Source organism: Botryllus schlosseri, chromosome 11 (assembly GCF_051294905.1).
Source record: "Botryllus schlosseri isolate E-star chromosome 11, Bs_hap1, whole genome shotgun sequence".
Lineage (NCBI taxonomy): Eukaryota > Metazoa > Chordata > Ascidiacea > Stolidobranchia > Styelidae > Botryllus > Botryllus schlosseri.
Genome location: NC_137246.1, coordinates 2,158,549 through 2,172,903, shown reverse-complemented (window position 1 = coordinate 2,172,903; position 14,355 = coordinate 2,158,549). Strand labels below are relative to the sequence as shown.

The 14,355-nt window shown below is 40.1% G+C and overlaps 2 long non-coding RNA genes across 2 annotated transcripts; both read left to right on the top strand.

The window, feature by feature from the left end:
- Positions 1 to 7,948: 7,948 nt before the first annotated feature.
- Positions 7,949 to 9,614, top strand: LOC145449850 (uncharacterized). Its single transcript, XR_013918369.1, has 2 exons — positions 7,949 to 8,799; positions 9,058 to 9,614. It is a non-coding gene; the product is annotated as an uncharacterized LOC145449850 (long non-coding RNA).
- Positions 9,615 to 11,388: 1,774 nt separating this feature from the next.
- Positions 11,389 to 12,852, top strand: LOC145449843 (uncharacterized). The gene is made up of 3 exons (XR_013918362.1): positions 11,389 to 11,644; positions 12,013 to 12,143; positions 12,651 to 12,852. It is a non-coding gene; the product is annotated as an uncharacterized LOC145449843 (long non-coding RNA).
- The last annotated feature ends 1,503 nt before the right edge of the window (positions 12,853 to 14,355 follow it).

Here is a 14,355-nt window from a genome sequence, read left to right as displayed (position 1 = left end):
CAGTTTTCCTGTCGCATTTTCAGGAATATCAGAAATTAGATTATATTTAAAATCACACGTGATCTATATGAAACCTATAGTAATAAAATGCTTTATGTCGCTATTAAAACAACAGTTCACCAACGAAAGTCACGTTCAATGAGACTGAACGGTACCAAGGAAACGATGACATATCTTTGATCGCAGATTGCATTACACAAAGTCGCACGATGCGCAATGCGCGTAAACGCTCACCTTATAAGGAAGCTTGGATTTTTTCGAGGCTGTGTTTGTTGATGAAGCCTCGACCACTTCGCGAGCACCTGATCCGCTAAGTTTACTTCTTGACACGTCTATGTTTACAAACCATTTCGCGGAAAGTACACCGACATCTTGAAGTTCGGCGGTATAAAATAACAGGTTTGAAACGCAGTCATTGCGTCTGTTCGTCACAGTCGAGAGTCAAGCACTCACGGTATAAATAACAACTTGAGCATAAGCACAGACACCGGTGGTACGTTACTGCGCGCTTGATATCGTAACACACAGCAGGGTACTTGACACTGTAATTTTAAGAAGTAACAGAAAATTATAGCCTCTTTCAAAGAAGGTGGATAAATACAAAAAGCGAAGACGATTATATTCGGTTTCGATTTCTAGACGATTCAAGTCATGCGGTTGTGTGTATGCAACTATTCGTTGTCATTGGGATAAACCCAAATATTTTCAGCTGACACTCGTCAGAGGTAATCGTAATCTACTAGTGGAAAATTGGAATGAACATTGCATATCAACAACAGTATCACAAAATATAATATTCAATTGAATTGTGAAGTTCTGTACCTCCAAGTATCTTCGATTTTTCATTTTCGTGTTTCATAATAACTTTTTTTAATTATTTCTGTGTGGATGTAAATATCGTTCAACGCATTCTCATTGAAAAATCCGAAAATTTCGCCCGACGTTCGTCAGGGGCAGTCTTCAGGAACTAATGGAGAAGAACAATGTATATCAACAACCGTTTCACCAGATATAGTGTTCAATTGTATATTGAAGTTTTGTATCTTCAAGTGTGCATTGTCGTGTCTTACGATTCATAACCTTTTTTTAAATGAGAGAGGAATTAAAGGTATTCCCCGTTGTAATCGCATTTAACGTTGATTGTCTGACGTAGATTTGAGAATGATTGGCGGGATTTTTTCAACCTCACAGTATGACTGATTGCGATTTATCGTGAGTAGCGATTTTGTATAGGATAAATAACGCTAAAGCAGGACGACGCTACAGTGTACAGTCTGACGAAGCAGTTTTCCGAGAATATGAGATTATCCAAATCCAGTATGCGCGGACCGATTGCCCTCCGAAATCCCCGCGTTTTCGGCCTTAATCCACAAAACGCTGTACATTACAATTTGTAATCGCGGCCGTCCGACATCCGCCGACGATCGCCTGACTATTAGCGTTGTCGTACACGAAATATCGTGTTTTGCATCGCTGGCAAATATTATGGCTAACACGACGCCGTTTCCGTGTCAAACGGTGCCGCAGTACGCTCTACGCAAATCGTGTAGCGCACCGATCGTTTTATCAGCGTTTGGAAGACTCAATGTAGACTTTACACGGTTGAATAATATATTCATATTGAAATAATCCCGAACGTTTTCGGCTGACACTAGCTTGGGACTTTCTTTAATGTAAAAGTTCAATCATAACTTGCATTACATTGCTCTGACGACATTTTGAGCTCAGAGGTATCAATGTGTACGACAATTTACGGCAAATAACACACACGTCATTCGAATAATATATTAGGATCGAAATAAACCCGAATATGTTCGGCAGACACCCTTTAGCTGTGCAGTGATCGTCAGCGACTTCAACACTAGTCAGCCCTCAAGATGAAGATAATCCCCGTAGTGTAAATCTCGATTGCTTTCACAGAATTTGCAAATCACTGCACCTTTCGTACTGCAGATTACACTGTATAACGCATAGTAACGATAATCGTGCAGGTTTGATGCCAGGCATATGTGAATGTGGTTTTATTTGTACGGTAACTACACCTCTACGCATCGCATTTAATGTGAGCGAAGTATCAAATCTAGACGATCCTATCGTTGGCACGCGATGCGCTATCTTTGCGTTGCCCTCTGGTTCAAACCGGTTCAAATATACTCAACCGGCGCACAGATACGAATCGATCGTCTGGAATCGGCGTGCTATTTATGTCGCCGACGTGGACCACGTTGAACGGTAATGTACCGCACCGTGCATACAATACATAGAGAAAGAATATACCTAACGCAATTGAACAGCAACATGCACTGCGTCTGGATACTTACGCATTTAAACTGTAAAGCACTGTATCATCTGCCGCCGAGGAATAGGACGTTATATAATTTTGTCCTTGATGTTGTGGCGGCGTATACACCGACTCGTGACATACATACACACGATCTGTGCAGTGTGCATAAAGGCCTCTGCACACTGAGCTCGCGACCCGATAAAACGAGAGAATCGCGCCTGTCTGCGACTGGACCATACAGACCGGAGTCGCCGGCAACTCGCAACATGCCGTCTGCGACAGGGTTGCGCAACTCCGCGACAAAGTTGAAAATTTTCTACTTTGTCGCGAGTTGCGAGCGACTGGTCAGCAGTTACTGATCGTTAGCTCTATGTCACCGCAATAGTTTGTCCGGGTATTGCGTGTTTTGGCATCTATAATTGTTTCCTCATTGAATTTAGACTGATTTGAGGCCATTTTAAAACTTGAAGCTTAACTGCAAGAGCGCAGTCTACTGTAAGCAGTACCGGTACTTGGTAATTACCAAAGGCCAATCAGCTCCGGCAGTACCGATACCGCGAAACTCTCAGTCATAGTATGTCTACAGGTGGATTTACTAGGTATATACCTTGTCTGATTCATTTTAACCTATACAGTGTACATTTGTTGGAAACTGGGTTAAGCAGGTACATATAATCGTGGTATGTCATGGGTTCACTGATGTATATTTCAGATACCGGTACATCTCAGTACAAGACGTCTGAAAATCTTTTTGTTGACTAGGTAGCAGCGGTGTAACTCTTGATGTTAGATTTCGTCTATTCTCCTCTTTATCAGACTTCGGTACGAATTGTAGTGGCTAATATTATAAGTCAGAAATGGACTATGCATCATTATGGAGAATGAATCAACCAGGCCTACGGATCAGTTTCCATGCTTGATACCTGAGGGCGAGTCGAAGATCGAAAAGGAAAGAATCCCAGAGTTATATTTGAATATTGTTAAGACTTAATTCATTTACAATAAAATTATAATGCATTTGAATGTTGTTCTATATCATATCGAGAAATTAATGTATGAGTGCTTGATAGTTGATGCAGTCACTGAGACAGTGGAATACAGAAAGGCTTGGTGTCTGTAGCATAATAGGCTACAGCAAGAACTCCAGAAATTTGGATCGGCAACCGGAAATAGTGCCTTTCGCTTTAACTCGGTCACCCAGATTATGCGTTTTCAGCATTGAAATATGATATTGGTTCGTTAATGGAAAAGTGTGTGCATATAAGACGTCATCTTATTCATTGACAAACCCATGTATACCCATCGAAATATTCATTTTGCGATCTATCGGGTGCTGTGCAATGTGTATCCATTGCGAGACTTCGGGCAGAACGCGCAAGAGCTGTAGTTGCCGCTTGTGGGCACTGCCGGGACCAGTGTGCATTGCTTCGCGACTTACGACTCGCAACTCGCAACGCGCAACTCGCGATGTTGCGTCGCGAGGTCAGTGTGCAGAGGCCTTAATATGCATACCATGAGTGCATGATGTGCATATTCTGATGGACAAGGAAGGTACAGATATGGCATTAGAAGGCTTTCTAAGTGTCGCCCCCCCCCCCCCCATCCATGATATCCTGAGCATATAAGGTGTAGCATTGTAGCGTTGCTGCACGCAATATCAGTACCAGTTTGTTAATAATTATGTCATTTCAAAACACCACAAGACTGCGATACAATGAATAGAAGTGTGTCGAAACAAATTGGAAGTCTTTGAAATCAGACATCCACCAGGGCCACGACGATGAAGATAAGAGGCAAGTACATTGGGTGAAAGAAATAACGAATAACATGAAACGACAAGCGGTGAAAATGAATGATGCACGTGTCGATTCGCGAGATTGATATGTCAGATCAAGGTCCGGTATTCTTGTGGGCCGGCTAGTGTTCACTCATTCAGTAGAAATTGTATATAGAACTGTACAATTGCATAGTTTATTCATAATGAACTGTATATTGAAGTTCTACGCCCCCAAGAAAATATTCATATATAGCACTATGTACTGTACAGCTGAAAGAGGCTTACAGTTAATGCAGTTGTCTGGTTACTTTTATGCTATCCTTTCTCTTATACAGTGTGTAAACTGTGCAGTGTGCATTAGGGCTCTTCAAAAATGACTTTTTTTCTCAAATCGTACTGGCTACTTGATAAAATTGTTAGGTTACCTAATTTAAGCCAACACACAAAATTTGGTTCAATTTCAGCCAGTAACCGCTTTGCTACAGGAGGAAAAAGTTTCTATTTATTATATAAAAATAAATACTAAAAAATTTGAAATTTTTCTGTTCACCCCATGAAAGTGTTAGGCTGTCTATAGAAACGAAGCTCACCAAATGTGGTTCAATTCCAACCAGTGGAAGCGGAGTTGAATAAAATAATATTTACGGTGAGCACAACTATGATAAATAAACAAAGAATCGGTCACCGTAAATACTATTTTATTCAAATCCAAATTTTTCGACGACAATAACTCCGCTTCCACTGGTTGGAATTAAACCACATTTGGTGAGCATCGTTTCTATAGACAGCCTAACACTTTCATGGGGTGAACAGAAAATTTTCAAATATTTTATCATTTATTTTAATATAATAAATAGAAACTTTCTTCTCCTATAGCAAAGCGGTTACTGGCTGGAATTGAACCAAATTTTGTGTGTAGGCTTAAATTAGGTAACCTAACAATTTTATCAAGTAGCCAGTACGATTTGAGAAAAAAAGTCATTTTTGAAGAGCCCTAGTGTGCATGCCTCTTATTTACAAGCTGTAGGCCAAGGTGGGTGTCTGATTAAAAGACTATATACTTCAAGTCGTTTCGGCACGCTTCTATCTTTTCATTATATGGCAATCGTGTGATGTATTGATTTGATAAAAAATTTAATAAAATGCTGATGATGGTCTATCTGTCGACTTGGATTATCGCAGTACAGCAGGCAGGCGATAGCACAAGCAAACTCCTAGTGGTACAAAGGCTTATTGTGTCTCGCGTCAAATTCACCAGCATAATTTGGATGTCGTTTGTGTTGGGATGATACAAACGCTGATTTTCAACACGACATTATCGTAGAAACCGCGCGGATCCCGCAGCAGTTTATTTTTAGTAAAGGCCGTGTCACGGCGGATTACGTTAAGAGTTCATGAGACATGTTATCTTATTTACTGTTTACATATGGACAACGATATCGAAAACATAATCCGAAGGCTGGATACAACTTACGAAACCAAGACTAAGATCATGTGTCCAAGTCCATCCGTGGAATAGCCAACTTAGCTTTTATATAAAGATAGTCCTCCAGTAGTAACCGGTTGTGGTTAATATCACAGAACTTTGCAGTGAATTCACAGCAATTTGAAGCATTCCTTCGACAACAGATATAACATGGAAGCCTACACAATTGTCCACACGTCTATTGGCAAGATATGCCTTATTCACGATCAGTACGCCCAAACACAACACACAGATTCACACCAATCATCACAGTCTGAGAAACCATTGGCATCTGCTACGTGCAACAATCCACGGACCACGGTCGTAATTGCGCGAGAATGCATGCTAAAAACCGATGCGTGAAATCTGCTTAGGCGAGGTTGATTAGCCAATTGTATTCACGAAATTCGCGGTGCGCGGGCCGAAAAAGTACCGGTAAGCGTTAGACGTCATGGCTAAACATGACATTGCACGATCGCAGCTCCAGGATTGATGTACTAATGAAGATGACTGCTTTAAATTAAACGATATGAAGTCTAGCCTCACAAAGGTATACGGATAGTGTTACCAATAGACTTATTTATACAGCGCTTATGAACAACGCGACACATGTTTTGCAAATTGCCAGCAGAAGTCGTCACAGTAAACCACGGTAGTGACAATGTTTGTTGTAAATCGCCATAATCGGAATATAGTACGTTTCCAGTTACAGTACATAATTTTCTTGATGTAATTGAAAAATGTCTTGTACTGAATCATAGTCGGCATCGATTACCGTATGCCGGACCAACAGTCATGCGAAACGCAATACCACATATATACGAGATATAATTTGATAATACGGCATTCGATTTGGACTTTGAGCGTCTAAAACGAAAGTAAATTAATCGTAAACTCGTACAATCAATTTCACATGGGCGAAATTTCGAGAATTGATTCGTCAGGAATGCGTAGTCCTGGTAACCGACATGATTATAGTTAAGGGTTGGTGAAAGAGGTCATGACTGTAACGGCGGAGTGAAGAGTGTTGGGTCCAGAAGATACGGTCAAAGTAGCCAGTATTGCTGCTCAAGTAGAATTGGAAGTAACGCTGTGAATTTCTATACCCAATTACAAGTAAAAGTAACAATTTTATAGATATAACAAAACTACTTATTTTTAGAAGTAAAAAATGAACATATTGAACGTTCTTAAGTAAGTAGTTCAAAAGCTAGATTTAGTCGATGGGTCACATAGCAGTTAATCCGAGGTGACCACTTTCAAAATTTCACACGCAAAATGACCAATGCCACTAGAATTGGGTGCAATTTTCCGAAAATACGTTACTTTACCATGATGCAGAGGATCTTTTGTCTAGTTGTCAGGACAATTCCTCTTAAAATAGGGTTACCATATGCCCGCCTCTTTCCAAAAATCTAAAATGTTCTCCGAGGACGCCCAAATGCCCTCTTTTTGGCACTTGACCCTCCTTTATAGCTCTGAGAGTCAAGAGATCGTACAGAGACAACAAAATCGCCATAATAGACGTGGAATTTGGATTTCGACGACACGGTTGACTAAAAGAAAAGGTCAACTACAACCGATTTTACGTGGGGATGGGTCTTGGATGTAGAGTCGGAAAATGACATTTAGCATCCAGTTACTGCTACATCATCCCTTATTTTTTCCTAACACCGTAAATATATTCCCGTCTATCAACAGAATCGATCGGTGTGTCATGCTGAATCATGTGAGCATACTTGCACTCGGTTATTACGCCGATAACAGGAATCTATGCCGTGTGTATTCGCTGTCTCTTTCGGATTCAGCCTTTTGAATTTTTAAGCGCGCCCTGTTTACACTTTCGGCAGACTCCATGGATACGCGAAAATATTTGTAAAACGAGTCGAAAGTGATTTCACTGCATGTTATTTTGCAGCAAACTCGACCGGCCACGATCGACGGGTCACAAGGTCGACGCTAGGTACTAGTCAGGTCTTGGTATGGGATGCCAAGATGTGTTCATGGTTAGTGACGAATCACTTCTACTCTTGAAGCCTATCAATATAAGTGCCATTGTGATTGTGACCACGTGGGAAAAACGGTACAGCGTTTGCAAGACTGCATAAAACAGCATGTCCCTAGCCTAGAGTTATTAGAACACTCGCATCACGTCCTTGACTCATCCCCTGACGCTCGAATCAGAACAGGCAAAGGACATGAATTGTGCCATTGGCAAACATTTGTTGGGTGGTTCTGTCTGTTCGAAAAATGATCGAGACTACAGATTTTGCGTCGTCGGGAGACGCCGTTGACTCTTATATTTGTGCGCCTTAGAGTCGACTTTTATCAAAATACGCCACGTTTGTGCCAACAGAAGGTGTTGGTGTATAATCTAAAAATATATAGCAGGGAATTCAAAAGAACTTTGTATATCAACAGACATATCTCCAACCGAAAATATTTGATTTATTTCAGTGTGAATATATTACTCAATTTTATATTGCAGTTCTATACCTCCAAGAAGTTCTTCAACAGTTTTGATATGTCTTTGGAATTGCTACTTCTACTTCTACTCTTACAGATTTACTTCTAATTCTACTTGAGTAGCCATACTGTCTACTTTGGTCACACCTGGAAATACCTCAATAATGACTTGCGTAATCTGTACGATACTCGGATCAAAGAACTGTTAGCTGCAAACTGGATTATACTTCTATTATGTTTAGCTTTCGCTTTCAAAATACAGAAGTTCCCATTCCCGTGGTACACGCGTCTCAACATTGCAACTTCAAACCACAGTAGGCCAAACGGGTTCGGATTGCGCCTACATGGTGCTGACTGTATAATTTATCCCGATGTGGTATATATGGTTTGCGGTACAATCTTGAAAACCCCCGTAAGCCGTAACAATATGCACGATATGTATTGCGTAATACTCTTTCGAACAAAATAACTCGAACAATAATAGTGTTTGTGTGACCTAATGTCGCGAAACGTGCCGACTACGTATATCTTAAAGCTGGATGTAAGAACGTTTTTGCGGGGTACAGTTTAAGGTGGTGCAAATATGTATGTATTGTTGTCATTCTTTGATCGCTTTCCTCGTAATAAAGCAATTTCTGACACGAGGTCAGACCAGTGTATAAGATATTTATGACTGCATTACACTATTTCTCAGAAATGCGACGAGTATACGAGTATATAATCATAAATTGGCATGCGGGCGAAAGTATTGGTTTGTGGTTTCATGGGGAGAACGACACGACGTTTGCTGGGCCGCATACTAAAATGGTAATGACATATCAATATATTTTAATATGATGTATCAATGTTATTCTATAATATCTACTAGTTGCTGACGATTACCACTGGCGAGTGTTGGCCGAAAAAATATTAGGGTTTCAGTTCTGTACCTCCAAGCGTCTCTTCAGTGATGAGACAGCATCAAAAGTGTCATTTATACCGGAATCAGCAACGCATCCATCTCTACTGTGCTTCAAACGAATTACTTCATTTTTACGCGACTAAACAAACGTTACTATCTTGCAGGATAAAACCGGTCGATCTGTAGACACTGGACATCTGTCGCGCATATTTCAAGTTCTAGAACGACAAATATTTTATCGTCGCTACGGCAAAGAAGAATGTGGAATTTTTTCTAGAATTGTATCGCTCCAGTTGTAGATCTGACCCGGATTATCACCGCCATTCGTTCGTAGAATTAAAATTCGAGCAAAAAAACATTTCACAAATTATATTAGAATTTGATCACCAACATTTCGCTCTTATTAGTCTAGAATTATGTAGTGGTCCAAGTCTTTCGGCTGGACCCGTCTATAGGGGATATAAGTTACGTGGGAACAAGTAACACTGCGTTTGCACCACGCGATCTTTTAACGACTTTGGTATACATACACTCATGCAAAATCCAATCCATACATCACTGTGTTGTTTTGAGCAGATAGAATTTACAGAAGGAAACTATATTACGTGTAAATGTTTGCAGATCCAGTTTGAAACGTTTCATGCAGTTTATGGCATCCGGAATCATGTTTGTTACCGCTCGTCATGCCATTCACGTATTATATCAAACATATTATCGCACACAACACAAAACAGCCAACTGTATACACTCATGAGAGCAATGCGGTTCTGATGCTTGTTATGCACGCCTACTCAAACGTTTCTAAATTGCTAGTAACGAGACATTCGGATGGATCACAGGATGCTGGTATGCTGCATCACAGTGCTGACTACAGCGCCGTTAATATCGCACCCTGAATACTCCAACTGCGTGTGGAGCAAACTTACAGAGGGGCTAAATTCATTTCGTAAATCAATATAAATATAGGATTTTTTCAAGCGCATTTATTCATCTTAAAACACTTTCCCCGCCTTTGCGTGCATGATTCATTGTTATTTGATTTCGTGATTTTCATATGGGTACCTAGTACCTGCACCTAGAAAATAAGCATAATTTGCAGAAATGACTCACAGTGTGTTGGCCAGCATTGAAAACTACAAAAATTGCGTTTATTTCTGGATGTCGCTTGTGATCTTTGTACATGAAACATGTTAGCCTTGATCAATTCGGCACCAGCCATTTATGTGTTTGTGTATATTAAGATTTGGCCAACATGACCCAATAATACTGACCATATGACATAAATATTATTATAGTTTCACTCGCATGAATTGTGCCAGCCTTGACTTGGCTTCAAAATTAACTGGTATATCTGAATACGTTTCTAATGGCATGGACACACTTTAATGAAGAATATAACTTTAGCGATTGGACAAAGACGAAATATTTTGATATCTACTGTTTTGCTCATGTACAATTACGAATTTTTGTGAATCACACACAATATGATATTCAACTCGTTTCCGGATATGATAAGTAGGTAAGTATATTTTTTTATCACAATTGTACACAAAGCTTACTGATGTTACTGCGCGAAGGAGAAACTGTGGTATGGGAGGTCATATTCGTGGCCAAAGACCAGCCCAATTTGGGGCAGCTGAGAAAGTGCCGTTACCGCCCTGGCTCACTACACTGAAAAAAATCTGGTAGATTTACTGGGAAATCTCTGTAAATTTTGCAACGAATTACCAGTCGCAGCCAATAACTGTGAGTAGCTTGTAATTTTACATTTTGATATGTAATATTACCTTAATTTAGCTGTAAAGTCAAGTTACCAGAATTTCTTCGCAGAATTACATGCAGTTACTCGTTCCTGGAGTTTATCAGGCTATTGGTAAAATTGATTAGCTTGAAAATCGCTGCGGCCAATGTTATACGTGAAACTGAATGTTACTGATATCATTTTTGTGGTGATTTGACCTGATTCAACCACGTTCGCGAGACTGGGGTCTACCATACGCTAATTGTTGGCCCTAGTACCAATTTCAGTAAAGTACATACTATAGGGTAAAAGAAACAACTGACAATCGTAGCTAATGCGGTACACCATAGCCATTATATTATATTATAAGGCTATGGCTAATGGCTATACGGCCGGTCTCGTTGGTTACCACAGATAGGACTGATAAGTTAAAATATCAGTTTAGGATGCATAATATTGTTCGGGAAACTAGAAATGTCAGCACCGCGTGCTCAGTTGACCATTTGTTAATGGCGGACATGGCGATCTGTTATAGGTTACAGTAGGTTAGGGTTACGCGTTACTGCTTTTTCTGAGTTTCGTAGTAAACAACCAACGCACAACTGTGACATCACAAGCAGCGTCTGGTTACGTAAGTACAGTAAGTAGTAACATCACGTGGAATATATATCTATTTATACGAGATTAGATGGAAAAGAAAGGGTCTATATGTAATAATAAATGTTTCTGTATGAAAAAATACGACCTAAATCAATCATTATATCATGGCCAGTAAATATTATTCGTGGCATGTCAGCGGATGAATACCACTCATTTTGAAATCGTTCGAGTGTCGCATCGTCGTCCGGCCATTATTGAGATTTGAGCAAAGGGTGGAGCGCCAATATGGAATCGGTGTCTCGCTAAACGTACCGGGATTCCAACCCGGGTGGAGCGAAGCTTGTTGTGCTTGAAGAAAGTGGATCGTTAAAGATTCCTAGGAATGCTGAATGGGATACGCATCGTAAAAGGTACAGTACTGCATAGTATTTGTTACCGTGAATATCTGCGACTGTGCACACTGCACACCACCGACTTTGATTTCATTCGCCGCATTCTCTGTTCTATTTTGGGATATTAGTCGACTCACATAGTGACCTGTGACACCACATACTCCGCCACAGATGAGTTGAAACTGTTGACTTGTTCATGTAATTTTCGGGCCATAGCATAGGGATGTTTCCATCCACTGCTGGATTTGTTTGGCACACATGCCACCTCAAATGAGAAACATTTTGCTTCAATACATTAGATCAGTGGTTCTCAACCTGCGGGGCGCGAGAAATTGACTAAGTCTGTTTGAATTCTGACTAAACATGTGTTTCACAACCATTTTCAGAAGACGATTGTTGAAGAAGAAACCTATTTCGTATTCAAGAAAGCTCGCCAAATTCAAACTCCAGCAGTCGCACTCAACTTCATTTGAGCAAATTTTTGATATTCTTTGAAGATTTAGAACAATTCACGCGTGTAAGTCATTCATTACTTCATAGATTTGGCAGTATCCTAAAGCTCAGTGCGCTGGGTAGCTGTTGGTAATAGCTGGCGAACTGCACTGCTTAAGACAGACTTGGATGCAATATTGGTTGCTATGCGGCGGCTATGCCCTGTAATGCGGCCTTGCGCTACCTAAGTAATTGAAATGTGACCGTGATTAGCAAAAAGGTTGCCTATCTCTGTATTAGATGATGTGCTCTTTTTGACGTGACGATAAGTGCAGGGGGGCGCAAACTTTTTGGCCATCGCCGAGGGCGGCGCATGTCCAAAAGGTTGAGAACCGCTGCATTAGATAAAGTAAGTCATGAATCTCTGCTATATCATGTAAAAGGCGGAGCCGTCATCACACAATGTACCAGTACCGGTACTTCAAAAATTGTTATATTTTTGTTAGCCTATTTGTCTTAGTAGTTATTGTAATGTCATGTCTAGGTTAGGAACTTTGCTTAATATAGCGACTTACGCATGAGTTCTTTTTAGTGGAACTGCAAGATACTAGTCACACAGAAGGAATGAAGACGAGAAAAAGACACAATTGGAAGTTTATCCGGCGGTGGAATTAATTCACCTTTTCTTGGGACTACTTGTGCTATATTTGCATTCCTCCTAAAGAAGAATTAGACCTCCAGCAGCAATACTTTTTCATCGTGAATCATTAATGAATATACACTGTTATATATTATACAGTTGTCCCAATGTCGTTTTTAGAGCGTGAAGAAACTTTTGAGGTATTTTGGCATCGCGTTGCTTTGGGATAGGTATGGATGTATGTGAATTTAGAAGCTGGCATGTAATCTGATTTACAAAGGACAGCATGTAGGGTTGTAGATACTAGGTAAGCGGTAAAATTACATTCTCGCTCGTAAATGTACAGGAGAGAATGTAGATTGAATATACCAGAGGTGACTGTAACATTACCGTCTGGCATGTAAAGCTAGATTACCGGACGGGTGTAAGTTGAATTTACATTGAGTGACGGTAATGTTATATTACAGCCAAGTGGCTGGCCACCCTGCTTCCAGACATTTCGCGGTAAATCGAGGTAAATTTTTTTGTGTGTGTACATAATGCACATGAAACAGCACCAGATGTAGACTGTGTAACACAGACAAGTGGGAAATTCTCGGCTTTTCCAGATGAGATTAGAATTAGAGTTACAGCTACAAAGTTTTTGAAAAATTAGACAAGAATTAGAATTAGAGCTACACAGTTATTTCCAAGTTTGTGTGAAACTAAAGTTAACATTATATCTACAAATATTTCTTCAAAATTAGATCTGAATTGGAATTACTGAGTTGGTGAAAACTTGGACATCGAATCTAGTTCCGTTTTTAACAAATCATGGTTCATTGTTAGGAGCACGAGAATAGCAAATGTGTGTCGAACCATGCAGATCTCCTGTAGCATTTGCGGGAAATCAGAAATTAGATTGGATTAGAATAAGAATAAGAGTAATGAAAGATTTCACAAACTCGATTAGAATTAGATTACAGGCATTTTCTTTAATTAGTGTAATTTCAAGTTTGGTATATTATGTTGCAGAGAGCCTGTCTATACGCCGTTACACGAACACAGCCTATTACTATTAGTTGTCATAATAGGACATGGTGGCATCGCCAAACTAAACTTTGGAGGGAGTTGCACGGGATGCTGTGTTGGTAAAGTCTTTAACGAATCGTTAACAAATTTATTTTCCGACTATTCGGAAAACGCGGTGATACAATCTCATGGTCTTCACTCGATTGTGTAAAGAGGTTTCATGCGATGCGGCGAGGAGAATGGGGCGAGAAAGACGGTAAAACGGTCAATACGGAAATACAAATATGTTGTTGGCCGCTTCCAACAGATTTCATGAGCATGGCTATAGCGGAATCGTGACAAATCGATATATTCGGAGATACGAATTTCGTTTGCAAATGCAATAAAATCCACGGCGCACCGAAGACGGTTAGCGATTTCAGTACTAGCTAAATAGTTGTAGAGTCGTTGCTGATAGGTAAATACAGGTCGGCAATCAATAGCATTTTACGAGGCCGTAGAGTAGATGAAGCTTTATTAGTAATGTAGTAATGTATTCGATTTCATATGCCATATTCTAAATTGTATGTGTTCTCTCTTAGCGACAGCTATCCAACGATACAATGTACTCCAATCGCTAATGTTGAGTATAAGTTTAGTCACGTGA